The sequence below is a fragment of the Sus scrofa genome, chromosome X (assembly GCF_054392235.1).
Source record: "Sus scrofa isolate SSC_HxYL_T2T_F1_AM1 chromosome X, Sscrofa_HxYL_maternal_Yorkshire_Landrace_v2.0, whole genome shotgun sequence".
NCBI lineage: Eukaryota > Metazoa > Chordata > Mammalia > Artiodactyla > Suidae > Sus > Sus scrofa.
In genome coordinates this window covers 63,449,326-63,465,807 of record NC_139401.1, presented here as the reverse complement: position 1 = coordinate 63,465,807, position 16,482 = coordinate 63,449,326, and positions in this window count along the sequence as shown.

Genomic DNA, 16,482 nt, shown 5'->3' with positions numbered 1-16,482 from the left:
AGAATACTGTAAACCAGCTATAATGGAAAAAATAAAAATCGTATAAACATAAAAATTAAATACAATCCATAACATCATGAAAAAGAAAAGCAAAACAAAATATTTGAGTCTGTCTCTGTTTTGTTAGTTCTTCCATATAATTTTGTATGAGATTGCACATATTAGTGATCTCATATAATATTTACATTTCTCTGACTGACTTCATTTAGTATGATAATTTGTATGTCCATCCTCCAAGCATGATGCTTCAAATGACATTATTTTTTATGTCAGTAATATTCCACTGTATGACATTACTACATTTTGTTTTATGACTCTGAATTTATTAGTTGTACAATGATCATCACAATCTAATTTTATAGGATTTCCAACCCAAACCCCAGCACATCCCCCCACTCCCAAAATTGTCTCCTTTGGAAACTCAAAGTTTTTCAAAGTCTGTGAGTCAGTATCTGTTCTGCAAGGAAGTTCGTTGTGTCCTTATTTCAGATTCTACATGTCAGTGAAAGCATTTAATGTTGGTGTCTCATTGTATGGCTGACTTCACTTAGCATGATAATTTCTAGGTCCATCCATGTTGCTAAAAATGTGGGTATTTCATGCTTTTAATGGCTGAGTTATATTCCATTGTGTATACGTACCACCTCTTCTTGATCTACTCCTCTGTCAATGGACATTTAGGTGGTTTCCATGTCTTGGCTATTGAATGTAGTGCTGCAATGAACATCAGAGTACATTTGTCTTTGCAAGTCGTGGTTTTCTCTGGAAGATGCCCAGGAGTGGGATTGCTGGGTCAAACGGTAGTTCTATTTTTTGTTTTCTGAGGACTCTCCATACTGCTTTCCACAGTGGTTGCACCAATTTACAATCCCACCAACAGTGTACTAGAGTTCCGTGTTCTCCACACCCTCTCCAGCACTTACTGTTTCTAGACTTATTGACGATGGCCATACTGGCTGGTGTAAGGTGGTACCTCAGAGTGGTTTTGATTTGCATCTCTCTAATAATGAGTGATGTTGAACATCTTTTCATGTGTTTTTTGGCCATCTGTATGTCCTCTTTGAAGAATTGTCTCTTTAGATCTTCTGCCCATTTTTCGATGGCATTGTTTGTTTGTTTGTTTGTTTTTGGTATTGAGCTGCAGAAGATGTTTATAAATTTTGGAGATTAATCCCTTGTCAGTTGGTTCATTTGCAAAGATTTTCTACCATTCTGAGGGTTGCCTTTTTGTGTTGTTTAGAGTTTCCTTTGCTGTTCAGAAACTTTTAAGTTTAATTAGGTCCCATTTGTTTATTTTTGTTTTTATTATCATTACTCTAAGAAGTGGATCTGAGAAGATGTTGCTATTGTTTATGTCAGAGAGTGTTGGGCACATGTTTTCCTCTAAGAGTTTGATAGTGTCTGGTCTTATATCTAGGTCTTTAATCCACTTCGAGTTTATTTTTGTGTATGGTGTTAGGGAGTGTTCTAATTTCCTTCTTTCCCATGTGGCTGTCCATTTTCCCAGCACCACTTATTGAACAGGCTGTCTTTTCTCCATTGTATATTCTTGCCTCCATTGTCATAGATTAGTTCGCTGTAGGTATATGGGTTTAATTCTGGGCTTTCTATCCTGTTCCACTGTTCTATATTTCTGTCTTTGTGCCAATACCATACAGTTTTGATGATTGTTGCTTTGTAGTATAGTATGAAGTCTGGGAGCCTGATTCCTCCAGCTCCATTTTTCTTTTTCAGGATGTCTTTGGCTATTCTGGGTTTTTTGTGCTTCCAAACAAACTTTAAAATATTTTTCTCAAGTTCTGTGAAAAAATGTCTCTGGTAATTTGACAGGGATTGCATTGAATCTGTAGTTTGCCTTGTGTAGTATATTCATTTTTTTAATACTGACTCTTCCAATACAAGAACATGGTGTACTTTCCATCTATTTGTGTCCTCTTTGATTTCTTTCATTAATGTCTTATAGTTTACAAATTACAAGTATTTTGGATCTTTAGGTAGGTTTACTCCTAGGTGTTTTATTCTTTCGGAGGTGATGGTAAAATAATTTCTCTTTCCGTATCTTTCTTTGTATTATATAGAAATGCCATCGATTTCTGTGTATTAATTTTGTGTCTTGTGACTTTGCCAAATTCATGCATGAGTTCTAACAGTTTTCTGGTAGAGTCTTCAGGATTCTCTAGGTATAGTATCATGTCATCTGCAACTAGTGATAATTTTACTTCTTCCTTTCCAATTTGGGTTCCTTTTATCTCTTTTACTTCTCTGATTGCTGTGGCTAGGACTTCCAAAACTATGTTGAAGAGTAGTGGTGAGAGTGGACATCCTTGTCTTGTTCCTGATCTTAGTGGGAATTCTTCCAGCTTTTCACCATTGAGAGTGATGTTCACTGTGGGTTTGTCATATGTGGCCTTTATGATTTTGAGGTAGATTCCCTCTATTCCTACTTTCTGAGGGTTTTTATCAGAACTGTGTGTTGGATTTTGTCAAAAGCTTTTTCTGCATGTATTTGGAGGATCATATGGTTTTTATTTTCTGGTTTGTTAATGTGGTGTATCACACTGATTGATTGGCAGATACTGAAGAACTCTTGCATCCCTGGGATAAATCCCGCTTGATCATGCTGTACAATCTTTTTAATGTATTTTGGATTCAGTTTCCTAGTATTTTGTTAAGGATTTTTGCATCAATGTTCATCAGTGAAATTTGCCTGTAGTTTTCTTTTCTGGTGGTATCATTGACTGGTTTTGGTATGAGGGTGATGGTGGTCTCATAGAATGAGGTTGGAAGTATCCCTTCCCCTGCAATTTTGGAATAGCTTGAGAAGGAAAGGTGTTATCTCTTCTCTAAATGTTTGATAGAATTTGCCTGTAAGGCCATCTGGTCCTGGACTTTTGTGTTTTCGAAATTTTTTAATCAAAGTTTCAATTTTAGTTCTTGTATTTGGTCTCTTCATCTTTTCTATTTCATTTTGGTTTAGTCTTGGAAGATTGTACATTTCTAAGAATTTATCCATTCCTTCTAGGTTTTCCATTTTATTAGCATATAGTTGCATATAGTAGTCTCTTATGATCCTTTGTATTACTGTGATGTCCATTGTTACTTCTCCTAGTTCATTTCTAATTTTATTGATTTGAGTTCTCTCTCTTTTTTTCTTGATAAGTCCGGCTAAAGGTTTATCAACTTTGTTTATCTTTTCAAAGAACCACCTTGTCATTTCATTGATCTTTTCTATGGTTTTCTTCATTTCTATTTTGCTGATTTCTGCTCTGATTTTTATGATTTCCTTTCCTTCTGCTAACTTTACATCTTGTCTATTCTTCTATCTCTAGTTGCTTTAAGTGTAAAGTTAGGTTGTTTGTTTGAGGTTTTTCTTGTTTCCTGAGGTGGGCTTGTATTGCTGTAAACTTTCCTCTTAGAACGGCTTTTGCTGCATCTCATAGGTTTTGGAGTGTCATATCATTGTTGTCATTTGCTTCTAGGTATTTTTAATTTCCTCTTTGATTTCTTCAGTGATCCATTGGTTGTTTAGTAGCATGTTGTTTAGTCTCCATGTGTTTGTGTTTTTTTTGCAGTTTTTTCCTTGTAGTTGATTTCCAGTCATATAGCATATTTGTCAGAAAGGATGCTTGAAATGATTTCAATTTTATTGAAGTTACTGAGGTTGGATTTGTAGCCCAGGATGTGATCAATCTTAGAGAATGTTCCATGTGCACTTGAGAAGAAGTGTATTCTGTTGCTTTTGGATGGAATGTCCTATAAATGTCTATTAAGTCCATCTGGTCTAATGCTTCATTCAGGGCTTGTGTTCCTTATTGATTTTCTGTCTGGATGATCTGTCCATTTGTGTAGGTGGGGTGTTAAAGTCCCCCACTATTCTTGTATTATTTTCAATTTGTCCTTTAAAGGTTGTTAGCATTTGCCTTATCTATTGTGGTGAACCTATGTTGGGTGCAGAGATATTTAAAATTGTTATATCTTCTTCTTGGATTGATCCTTTGATCATTATGTGGTGACCTTCCTTGTACTTTAAAATTTTCTTAATTGTAAGGTCTATTTTGTCTGTTATGAGTATTGCTACTTCAGCTTTCTTTTGATTCCCGTTTGCATGAAATATTTTCTTCCATCCCCTCACTTTCAATTTGTATGTGTCCCTAGAAGTCTAGTGGGTCTCTTGAAGACAGCATAGATATGGATCTTGCTTTTTTATGGATCTATGTCTTTTGGCTGGTATGTTTTGTCCACTAAAATTTGAGGTAATTACTGATATGTTTTTCTTATTGCCTTTTTAAAATTGCTTTGGATTTGTTTTTGTTGCTCTTTTTTCTTTTCTTATTCTTGTTCTCTCTTCTTCTGGATTGATGACTATCTTTCATGTTGTATTTGAGTTGATTTTTCTTATTTGTTTGTGTATCAATTGTAGATTTGGGGTTTGCACTTATTCTGAAGTTTCGATATAAGAGTCTATATGTATATGAGATTGTTTTAAGTTGTCATTCTCTTCATTACAAGTGCATCTCCAGTGTCCTGCATTTGTACCCTCCTCTACTCATGATTTCTGATTTTGGTTTTATAATTGTGCATGGATGATTTCATATCCTTACTGTATATATACCATTACTGGTGAGCCTTGTCATTTGTGGTATTTTTGTTTCCTGCTGCAGTCTTGTCTTTTCTGCCTAGAGAAGTTCCTTTAGTATTTGTTGTAAGGCTGGTTTAGTGTTGCTAAATTCTCTCAGCTTTTACTTATCTGTGAGGGTTTTGATTTCTCCTTCACATCAGAGTGAGAGCCTTGCTGGGTAAAGTAATCTTGGTTGGAGCTTTTTTCTTTCATCACGTTAAGTATACCATGCCACTCTCTTCTGGCCTGCAGAGTTTCTGCTGAAAAATCTGCTGATAACCTTACCAGGGTCCCCTTGTATGTTATTTGTTTCTTTTCCCTAGCTGCTTTCAAGGTTTTCTCTTTGTCTTTAATTTTGGTCAGTTGGATTAATATGTGTCTCGGGGTGTTCCTCCTTGGGTTTATTTTATATGGTACTGGTTGTGCTTCCTGATTTGAGTGAGTGGTTCCTTTCCCATGTTAGGGAAGTTTTCGGCTATTATCTTTTGGAATATTTTTTCTGTCCCCTTCTCTCTCTCTTCTCCTTCTGGCACCCCTATAATATGAATGTTCGTGTGTTTCACATTGTCCCAGAGTTCTATGAGTCTCTCTTCATTTGTTTTCAATCTTTTTTCTCTTTACTGTTCTACATCTGTAATTTCTACTAATCTGTCCTCCACCTCACTTATTCAACCTTGTGCCTCCTATATTCTACCGTTGGCTGCTTCTAGTGAATTTTTTACTTCAGTTTTTGTATTTTGCATCTCTTCTTGTTTAAGTTTTATATCTCGTATCTCTTTGCTCAGTGTTTCCTGTCAGTTATCCATCTTTGCCTCCAGTTTATTTTCAATATCTTGCATCATCTTCAGCATCAACAATCTAAAGTCTTTTTCCTGGAGGCTGAGAATCCTTGTTCACTTAGCTGTTTTTCTGGGTTTTTTTCCTTTCTCCCTCATCTGAGTTATAGTTGTCTGTCTTTTCATTTTTATAGGTTTTTGGTGTGGTGATCTTTTTACAGATAATAGAGTTGTAACCTCTCTTACTTCTGGTGTGTGCCCCCCTTGTGGCTGAAGTTGGTACAGGGGCTTGCTGTAGGCTTCCTGCTGGGAGGGACTGATGCCTGCCCACTGGTAGGTGGAGCTAATTCCTATCCCTCTGGTGGGTGGGGCTTTGTCTCTGGATGTGATTAGAGGCGACCTTGTGCCTAGCAGGACTTTAGGCATCCTGTTTACTCAGAGGTGGGGCTGTGATCCCACCTGGATTGTTGTTTGCCTTAAGTGTTCTTAGTGCTGATGGGTGGGTCCAGATTTTCCCAAAATGGCCACCTCCAGAAAAAGGCATGCTGCTGAATATTTATGAGAGCTTTGCTTCCAATGTCCTTCCCTCACAACAAGCCACATTCACCCCTGTTTTCCCAGGAGGTCCCCACGAACTGCAGTCAGGTTTGACCCAGATTCCTATGGAGACTTTGCTTTGTCCTGGGACCCAGTGCATGTGAACGTCTGTGTGCGGCTTTTAAGAATGGGGTCTCCATTTCCCCCAGTCCCGTGGAGTTCCTGTGCACAAGCCCCACTGGCCTTCAATGCCAGATGATCTGGGGGCTCTTTCTCCCAGTGCCAGATCCCCATATGTGGGAGTGTGATGTGGGGCTCAGAACTTTCACTCCTGTAGGTGAGTGTCTGTGAACTAGTTACAGCGTGTGGGGATCCCCACGCAGGAAATATGGGGTTGCTTATATCATGTAATCACCCCTCCTACCTCTTGATGTGGCCTCCTCTTTGTCTTCTGGAATAGGAGACCTTTTTGAAGGTTTCCATTCCATTTGGTCAAAGATTGCTCAGCCTTTAGTTGTGAATTTTGTTGATTTTAGGAGAGAATTTGAGCTCCAATCCTCTACCACATCTTCTTTACCCAGTTTTCTGTTGAAGGACATTTAGCTTCCTTCCATGTTGCAGCTATTGCAAATATTGCTTCAATAAGCATCACAGATCATGTATGGTTTTTAATTATGGTTTTCTCTGTATATATGCCTAGGAGCAGTACTGCTGGATGATATGGTAATTATACATTTAATTTTTTAGGAACCCTCCATAGATTTCTCCTCAGTATTTTGACAAATTTTTATTCCCACTAAGATTGTAGAAGTGTTCCCCTTTCTCCATATCCTCTCCAGCATTTATTGTTTGTAGACTTTTTGATGATGGCCATTCTAACTGCTGTGACTTAATACCTTATTGTAGTTTTGATTTGCATTTATTTAATAATTAGTGATGCTGAGCATTTTTTTCATGTGCTTTTTGGTATGTATTTGCTTCTATTTACCACTATCCCCTTCTAAGTGAAGGCATAAATCTTGGTATTGAAAATAACAAGGCCCATCAGATCAAGGTATTGCATCAGGATATGGAACCCAATTGGAAGAGAGATGAGAAAAGAAAATAGAGACAGAGACAAATATTTTATATATAAATTATTTAGTTTATCCATACTCATTAACTAATTTAATTCTCAATAGTTCTATAATGTGAAGATAATGATTACCATTTTGTTTATTTGGGAGGAATACTCCTCTTTTTGCTATTATTACTATTATTTTTGCAATACGTATATTAGGAACATATGCCATTTCTGATTCCAAACTCAGGAAACTGTTTCCTGCAGCTATATCATGAGATTCTTCATATATCTATTTATAAACAGTGCTATGATTAGAACATCACATAAAGAGGAGAAAACAGGAGGAAAACAACCCCAAATTCTACATTATGTCTGCTTGTTATTAAGTTATTAAATCACTACCTCATTATGCCTACTGTTATCATAGAGATCTATTTCTCATGGCCCTTTGTGTCTGAATATTTTCATGTATTTTCAATCATAGTTACTACTTTGGCTCACATTTATGTTAGGAAATTCAACACAACTGGTATTTTGTAATCTTGATAGTTTTCACATTCATAATATCAATGGCTGAAGAGCACATCAGCAAGAGATCTAGTGGATTTTTTAAACTCTTTTCCAGCATTGTTTGTTAGCTCTACTTTCTGTACAGGTGAGGACAATAAGGATCAGAAAAGTCAAGCAATTTGCCAAGGGTCACATCATTTCAAAATCACAAGACAAAGCTGGATGTATGTTTGAAATTATACTTTCTCCTACTAAGCCTCTCTGCCTGTTTTACATAAAATCAATGGATGAGAAACTGAAGAAATCTTCATGTCATCCTATAGAGAAGGGAACAGGGAAGGTGTATAAGGGATAGCTTGGGGGCAGAAGAATACTCAAGGTATCCATCTTCTATAGAAGAGGCCTGCATCATTCTTACCAAGCCAAAATACTTTGTTTTAGACTGTTACATTTATCCTCTGATATGAAGGGTATGGTTTGAAAAGAAGCATGTAATCCAATCTGTGTACCAATAGCATTTTTCTCCTCTTTTATGGGAAGATTATGGTGGTATTCTTGTCTTTTAACATTCAGTCCATAATCCCACTAATTCTATTTGGCTATACCAGGATTTTCCTTTAAATTTAATGAAGTGGTTTCCCTGAAATCATGGAGTAAGTAGACATTGAGTGTGGCAGAGCTCTAGGATTTAGAAATTACCTGATGTTGGAATCAATCAGTGGTCAGGCTCTGGATCCAACATACTGGGTAGAACCAATTCAGAAGGAGTAAAAATTTTGGAGGCAGAATCAAGATGGCAGATAAAAAGACCCTGAGCTGATCACGAACACACCAAAACTAGGACTACATATATAGCAACTCTTACTGAAAGTGACCTGAAGAGTAACAGAATGGGTCTTCTACAATCAAGACTGTAAAGAAAGAATGTAATGGAGATGGTATGATGGTAAGGAAAATGATCTAGTTGGATCCCACACTCTTAGTGTTTGATCCAGAAGAGAAAGGGAAATTCAGAGGCTTTGGGATCTTCCATCTGGGGAGTTAGATGTTAAAGCCCTGTAGTAGACACTCTAGCCCTGGGTGTGACACTAGGAAGATAAACCTTATTGGTTGGCTTGAAAACAAGTGGGATTACCAGAGGGCTATAAAATACCGAGATTCCACTTTTGAAATTTGCACACACAGACTTGCTTGCTCCTAATCCCAGCATAGAGGCATCAGACTGATAACATCCTTGTGCTCTGATCGGCTGCCAGGACTGCACCAGCACATCCTCTAACTCTCACCAAGTCTCTGCTCCAGCTCCTTCTGCTATAGAATTGCCTCTATCAAGGCAGAGGCTGTCATTGACAATGTGTACACATGCACTGAGGAAGGAACAGAGCCAGGTCACACATTAGCCTTGCCTCTAATCAGGGCAGAGGCAGCTATTGCCATTATGCATACCCACACATGCTTCAGGGAAGGAGCAGATCCAGCTCAGTAGTCAAGCTTCAACCCCTTATCACTCAGCTATGCCTGTACCCAGGATGCACATAACTAGAAAAAAAGCAAAACTATCTAGAAGTTCAGCCCAAAACCTCCAGGCCCTGGCCATGCACCCAGAGACTGCCATCATGCCAGATAGAAGACCAACTAACACAGGATGCCTACACTAGTCCTTCAAGGCCCTGACTCCCCCCCCACCCCATAGAGCAGAAACTGCAATTGATTCTAGAGGAAGATCCAGCTGATATCTGGCTCTGGTTCATATAACTCTAGCCCTATATCCCCCTAATGCAGGGCTTCCTAGAAAAATATGTAGCCCAAGCTCACATCAGATTCAGTTCTCTCACCAAAGCCACTGGCTACAGGGAGTCTGCTAGGGATGCTCCCACACAATGATACAGCTTCAAGACCACAATATGTAACATTTCAACTTAATCTCATAGAGTCAGAGAAGGTAAACAGAATGAAAAGACAGAATAATTTATTTCAAACAAAATAACAAAACAAAACCCGAGAAAAATCCTTATAAAACAAATCTTTACCTGATAAAGAATTCAAAGCAGTAATAATAAAATGCTAAATCAACACAGGACAAGAATAAACAAACATAGTGAGAACTTCAACAGAGAACTAGGAAATTAAAAAAAAAGAATCAATTAGAACTGAAGAATTAAAAAATTGAAATTAAATTTAAACTAGAAAGAATTAACAACACATTAGGTGATGCAGAAAAATGCATAAGACATACCAAAGATAAAATAACGTAAATAACCCAATCAGAACAGTATTAAGAAAAAAAAAGAAAATATTGTAAAGGACATATCAGACAGCATCAAGGATACTAACATTTGGAGTACCTGTTGTGGCACAGCAGAAACAAATCTAACTGGAAACCATGAAGTTGTGGGTTTGATCCCTGGCCTCACTCAATGGGTTAAGGATCTGGCGTTGCCATGAGCTGTGTAGGTCTCAGATGTGGCTCAGATCCTGCATTGCTGTGCTTGTGGTGTAGGCTGGCAGTTGTAGCTCCAATTCGATCCCTAGCCTGGGAACCTCCATATGCTGTAGGTGTGGCCCTAAAAAGAAAAAAATGGATACTAACATTTGCATTCTATAAGCCCCAGATGGATAAGAGATATAGAAAAAGGCAAAAAATATATTTGATGGAGTTATAGTTGAAAACTTCCCTAACCTGAAGTTAGAAAAAATATTCAGGTAAGGAAGCATTGGGAATTCTAAACAAAATGAAGTCAAATAGACACATACCAAGATATATAGTAATTAAAATGACAAATGTTAAAGATAAAGAGAGAAACTTAAAGGTATATAATCAAAAGATGAGATAATAACAAGTTTTGGTGACATTGTGGAGAAATAGGAAACTTAGTGTACTTCTAGTGGAAATATACAATGTTGCAACCACTTTGGAAAACAACTTGGCAGTTTCTCAAGTGATTTAACATTCAGTTGCTATAAGGCCCAGGAATTCCACTCCTAGTATATAACCAAGAGAATTAAAAACATATTTTCACACAAAATCTTGTACATAAATATTTAATAGCAGAATATTTTATAATAACTAAAAAGTAAAAGCAAGTCAAATGTCCTTCAATTGACAAATAGATAAAAATGAAGGAATATTATTCAACCATAAAAAGAAATAAGTTGCTGATATATGTTATAACATGCATGAATCTTGGAAATAGCATGCTAAGTGAAAAAAATCCATTTACAAAAATCACATATATATGAGTTCATTTATCTAAATTGTCAGAATATGCCAATCTATAGAGACAGAAAATAGCTTATTGATTGCCTAGTGTTGAAGGTAGTTGGGTGGAAATGAAAAATTATTACTCATAGGAATGAGGTTTCTTTAGGGGTGAATAAAATGTTCTACAGTTGTGGCTATGGGTGTACAACTCTGTAAATAGTGTCAAAACTACAGAATTGTACAATTTAAAAATACTAAATTGTTAATATACCTTAATAAATCTGTTGGAATTCCCATTATGACTCAGTGGGTAAAGAACCTGACCAGTATCCATGAGGATGAGAGTTTGAGCCCTGGTCTCTCTCAGTGGGTTAAGTATCCAGCATTGCCTCAAGCTGCCACATAGGTCACAGATGCAGCTTGGATCTGGTATTGCTGTGGCTTTGGCATAGGCCAGCAGCTGCAGCTCCTATTCAGCAATTCCATATACCACAGGTGTGGCCCTAAAAAGAAAAAATAATTAATCTGTTATTAAAATATAGGAAGTTGCCCTGTGGCTTAGTGGAAATTCATCTGACTAGTATCCATGAGAATGCATGTTCAATCTCTGGCCTTGCTCAGTGGGTTAAGGATCTGGCATTGCTGTGAGGTGTGGTGTAGGTTGCAGATGTGGCTCCAATCTGGTGTTTCTGTGGCTGTGGTTTAGGCCTGCAGCCACAGCTCCAATTTGACCCCTAGCCTGGGAACCTCCATATGCTGCAGGTGTGGCCCTGAAAAAGAAAAAGCAAAAATGTATGGGAGGGGTGGAATGAATATGTCATAGTCAACCAATGAAATATTATGGTGTCATTAAAATCATGTTATGAATCTTTACACATTGACATGGAAAATGCCAATATATAAATAAATGAAAAAAAGTCATAATTTTCCCTCTATTGCATAAGCTTACGTGTGTTTGTACACATTAAAAGGTTCCCAAATATACATGTCAAAATTGAGTGATAATTTATTATTGGGTAATTACTTGTGATTCTTACTATCTTTTTAATATATTATATTAATGTTTTATAAGGAAATACTATAATTTTCACATTTTGAAGTCTTAAACATTATTTTAAAATATTTGTTATTGTTTTTTCACTCAAATGGCAGCATTCTAGGAATATTGCTCTTTACCTTTTTTGTGGCAGCAAGATGGATATGACAAAATTTACCATTTTAACCATTTTTAAGTGTACAGTTCAATAACACTAGGTATATTCACATTGTTGTGTAACTATTTACACCATTCATATCCAAAAATTTTCAATCATCCTAAGAATAATTTCAGTACCCATAAACAATAATTCCCATTCTTCCCTCCCAGTCCCTGGCAATCACTATTTTAATTTTTGCCTCTATGAATCTGACTACCCTAGTTAGCTCATATAAATAGAATCATACATTATTTGTCCCTTTGTAACTGGCTTTTTAATTTAGAGCAATATCCTCAAGGTCTATCAATATTGTCACATCTATCAGAATTTAGTTTCTTTTTAACACTTAATATTACATTGCATGTATATATCATATTTTGTTTATCTGTTTATCTGCTGATAGGCATTTGGGTTATTTCCACCTTTAGAATGGAATGGTGTTGTGCAGGAATATATTTAAGTCCCTGCTTTAAATACTTTGGGAAGAATAAATGGAACTAGAAATCCTGGATCAAATGCTGAATCTGTTTAACTTTTTTAGGAACCACCATAATTTTTTTCCATGATGACACACTATTTTATATTTACACCAGCAACACATCAGGATTATAGTTTTACCACAAATGATTACTTATTTTGAATACGTTTTCCTATGTTTTTGGCCATTTGTTTATCTTCTTTGGAGAAATGGCTAGTCAAGGTATTTTTTTTTTTTACCAATTCTGAATTGGGTTGTTTGATTATTTGCTGTACAGTTGTAGGAATACCTTATATATTCTTAAGATTAATCCCTTATCAGATATATGATTTGCAAATATCTTCTTCCACTCTATGGTAATTTTTCACTCTCTTTGTGGTGGATTTCAATGCATAGTTTTTAAATTTGATGGAGTTCAATTTATTTTTTTCTTCTTTTATGCTTATGCCTTGGTGTCTTATCCAAGAAATCCTTGCCAAATCTAATGTGGTGAATATTTTTACACTGAGTCTTCTTCTAACAGTTTTAGAGTTTTAGCTCTAACGTTCAGGTCCTTGATCCAGTTTGAGTTAATTTTTGTACATGGCACTGGTAAAGGATAAAACTTAATCATTTTGTATGTATATATCTAGTTTTCCCAATACCTTTGTTGACAAGATTTTTCTTTCCCCTTGCTAATAATTAATTGACTATATATATAAGGAATTATTTCTGGGATCTCTTTTATTTCATTAGTCTGTATATTCATCCTTATGGCAGTACCACACTTTTTTTTATTGTCTTTTGTCTTTTTAGGGCTGCACCCTCAGCATATGGAGGTTCCCAGGATAGGGGTCTAATCAGAGCTACAGCTGCCCACCTATGCCACAGCAACAGCAATGCCAGATCTGAGCTGCATCTGTGACCTACACCACAGCTCACAGCATTGCAGGATCCTTAACCCACTGAGAAAGGCCAGGGATCAAACCCTCAGCCTCATGGTTCCTAGTTGGATTCATTTCTGCTGCACTGCAAAGGGAGTCCCCCACACTATTTTAATTACTGTAGCTCTATAGTATGATTTGAAACTCAGAAGTATGAGTCCATTGAATTTGTCCTTCTCTTGCAAGGTTATTTTGGATATTCAGGATTCCTTGAAGATTACATAAAACTTTTAGAAGTTTTTCTATTTCTGCAAAAAACACTGCTGAGATATCAATAGGTATCACATTGAATCTGTGTTTTCCATGGAGCAAATATTGTCATGCAAATGATATTAAGTCTTACAGTGCATTAAGATGAGATGTGTTTTCATTTATTTATGTGCTATTTTTCCAGAAAAACTTATACGTTTGATGAACAGGTCTCTACATTTCCTGGTTAAAATTTTCCTAAGCATGTTACTCTTTAAATACTATTGTAAATGGAATTTTTCTTGATTTTCTTTTGTGACATTTATTGATAGAAAAGTATAATTTTGTATTGATTTTGTATCCTGTAACCTTGGGAAATTAGTTTGTTAGCTCTAATCATTTTTTTTTTCTGTAGATTGTGTTTTTACATATAAGATCACATGATTTGTGAACAAAAATTTTATTTCTTCCTTTACAATCATTTATTTGTTTTTATTGACTAATTTCTCTACCTAATATTTCCAGTAATATGCTGTATAAAGTGGCTACAGCAGGCTGTTGTTGGGTGCTCTTGGGCATTGAGAGTTCTCTGTATATATATATATTAGGTCTAATTGGTTTATGGTGTTGTTCAAGTCCTCCATTTCCTTATTAATTTTCGGTCTTGTTTTTCTATCCATTATTTAATTTGGTGTGTTGAACTCTCATAATATTTCTGTAAAATTATTTTTCCTGTAAATATTGTCGATATTTGCATCAAATATTTGGGGCCTCTGTGGTTTGGTACATGTATCACTCTAATTGTTACCTTTTCTTGGTGAATTGACAGTTTTATCAATATGTAATGTTCTTTGTCTCTTGTAAGATTTTTAAAATTTAAAGTATATCTTGTCTGATGTTTATATAGTTCTCCCTAATGTCTTAGATAATATTTGCATTAAATAATTTTATATAATTTTATTTTCAACTCCTTTGTGTCTTCAGATCTAAATCAAATCTCTGTTTATTTCTACCTTAGTTCTGTTAATATTTGCTTTATATATTGAAGTATTCTGATGTTGGCACTATATAATAATAATTGTGATAATTCTTCAAATGAATTGACCTTTTGTTGTTATATAATAACCTTCTTGATTTCTTGTGATGATATTTTTACTTGTCAAGTTTACTTTATCAGATATAAGTATATATATTTTTGCTTTCTTTGGCTACTATTTACATGAAATCTTTTTCCATCTCTTCACTTTCAGTCTGAGCTCTTAAAGTGAATTTCTTGTAGATAGTATATAAGTAAATCTTAGTTTTTACCCATTCAGCCCCTATAGTTATGTATATTGGGAAATTTCATACATTTATATTTAACGTAAGAGAGGTAATGTCAGCACCTCCTTTCATGGTTGCACTGAGTAATCATATGTACCCTTTGACAGAAATATACACTAACTGAGAAATTATGACACATTGGGTGACTGAGAAAGTGCCCACATAGAAATGGGTAGGAAAAGCTGACACATAATTTTACCATAAACTCCACCCACAGCAAAGTGGTTTACAATCAAGAGGAAACATTAAACTTCCAGCTTCTCTGTAAAAATGAAAGAGTTTAGATTCCACATTCAAGACTCCAACTTTTACAGCTACAACACAAGTGACTGTCTCCTATATCACCTAGATCTGGGCACCAACAGGGCTCTGCATTTATGAGTCCCCTAGGAACACAGAAAACAAAATAATGTTTTTAAATGGATGCAAGAGCCCTGGGCTCGTTACAGAGGGAGTAAGCAAAATTTTCCAGCTTCTAGTTCTTTCCTATAAGGTGTTTGCATATTTTCCTATCAGATTCCTGAGGTCAGACTTCAAATCAACCTACATCAGGGAAGCCTAAGAGCTTGTTACTCTGGGAGCCAAAAAAAGCTTGTAGGAGCTTCCCGTGCTTCTCCCTCTGGCCCAGTTCAATGATAAAACCAACTCTCCAGGTTCTTTATGGAAAGGCTTGTCCGCATATCTAGCACATATTTATGGCTGCCATGCTATGCATTGGCTGTCAAATCATCTAGTTTTTGAGGTCTAATGAGGTGCACCATTCTTGAATCCCCTGAGACCACAGAAAACAACAAAAAAATAGATTTAAATGGATATGTGGGTACTTCCTCTGCTTATCTCATTGGGCTCAGTACAGAGGGATCTGGCAAAAATGCACAGCTCCCAGTCTCTTCCTGGAAATGGTTTGAATGCGTACTTTGTCAACTGCTACTCAAAGGTCAGAACTCTAACAAGACTTTATCTGAGACTGACAGAGAAAGCAACTAATAATCTCCCAAGAGTCTGAATAGACAGAAGAAATTCCTTAAGCTTCTCTTCCCAGGTTCACCCTAGCAATCAAACTAAGTCTCCAAATTCTTCCTGAAAGGAGCTTGGCCACATATCTTGCATCCCAAATTTTATGATCACCACACAAGGGGCTGGCTCTTAAATTATCTAGCTCTGGAGATGATAGGGATCAGTATTTATGTGTCCTCTGGGACCACAGAGAACAAGGAGGCTATATTAAATGCATGTACAAGCATTCCAAGTGGTTCTTCCCTCTAGCTCAGCACAGAGTGAATAGGCCAAACCACCCAGCTTCGAGTTTCTACCTGAAAGTGGCTAGACCTCATATCTAATGGCATGACATTCCCAGGTGTTGCATGAATATCAGGCTTCCAATTAGCCTTCATTGGGGAGCTGATGGCGTAAGAAATTAGTAGTCCTCCAGGAACCTGAACTAGTGTGCAGGCATTTCCCCCACCTTTGAGGCAATACCTGAACTCGACATACTTTAATCTGTTGGAGACCATTAACAAAAAAGACTGCAGTTTGGACAAACATAAAGGTTTGAGACACTGACAATCTCTGCCCAGCATGATTGGTGAAGTTTATCTCTTACATGAGTTCAGCCTGTGAAGACTGGAAAAGGTGGCTGTGTTTTTCAAGGTGCATAAACAAACACA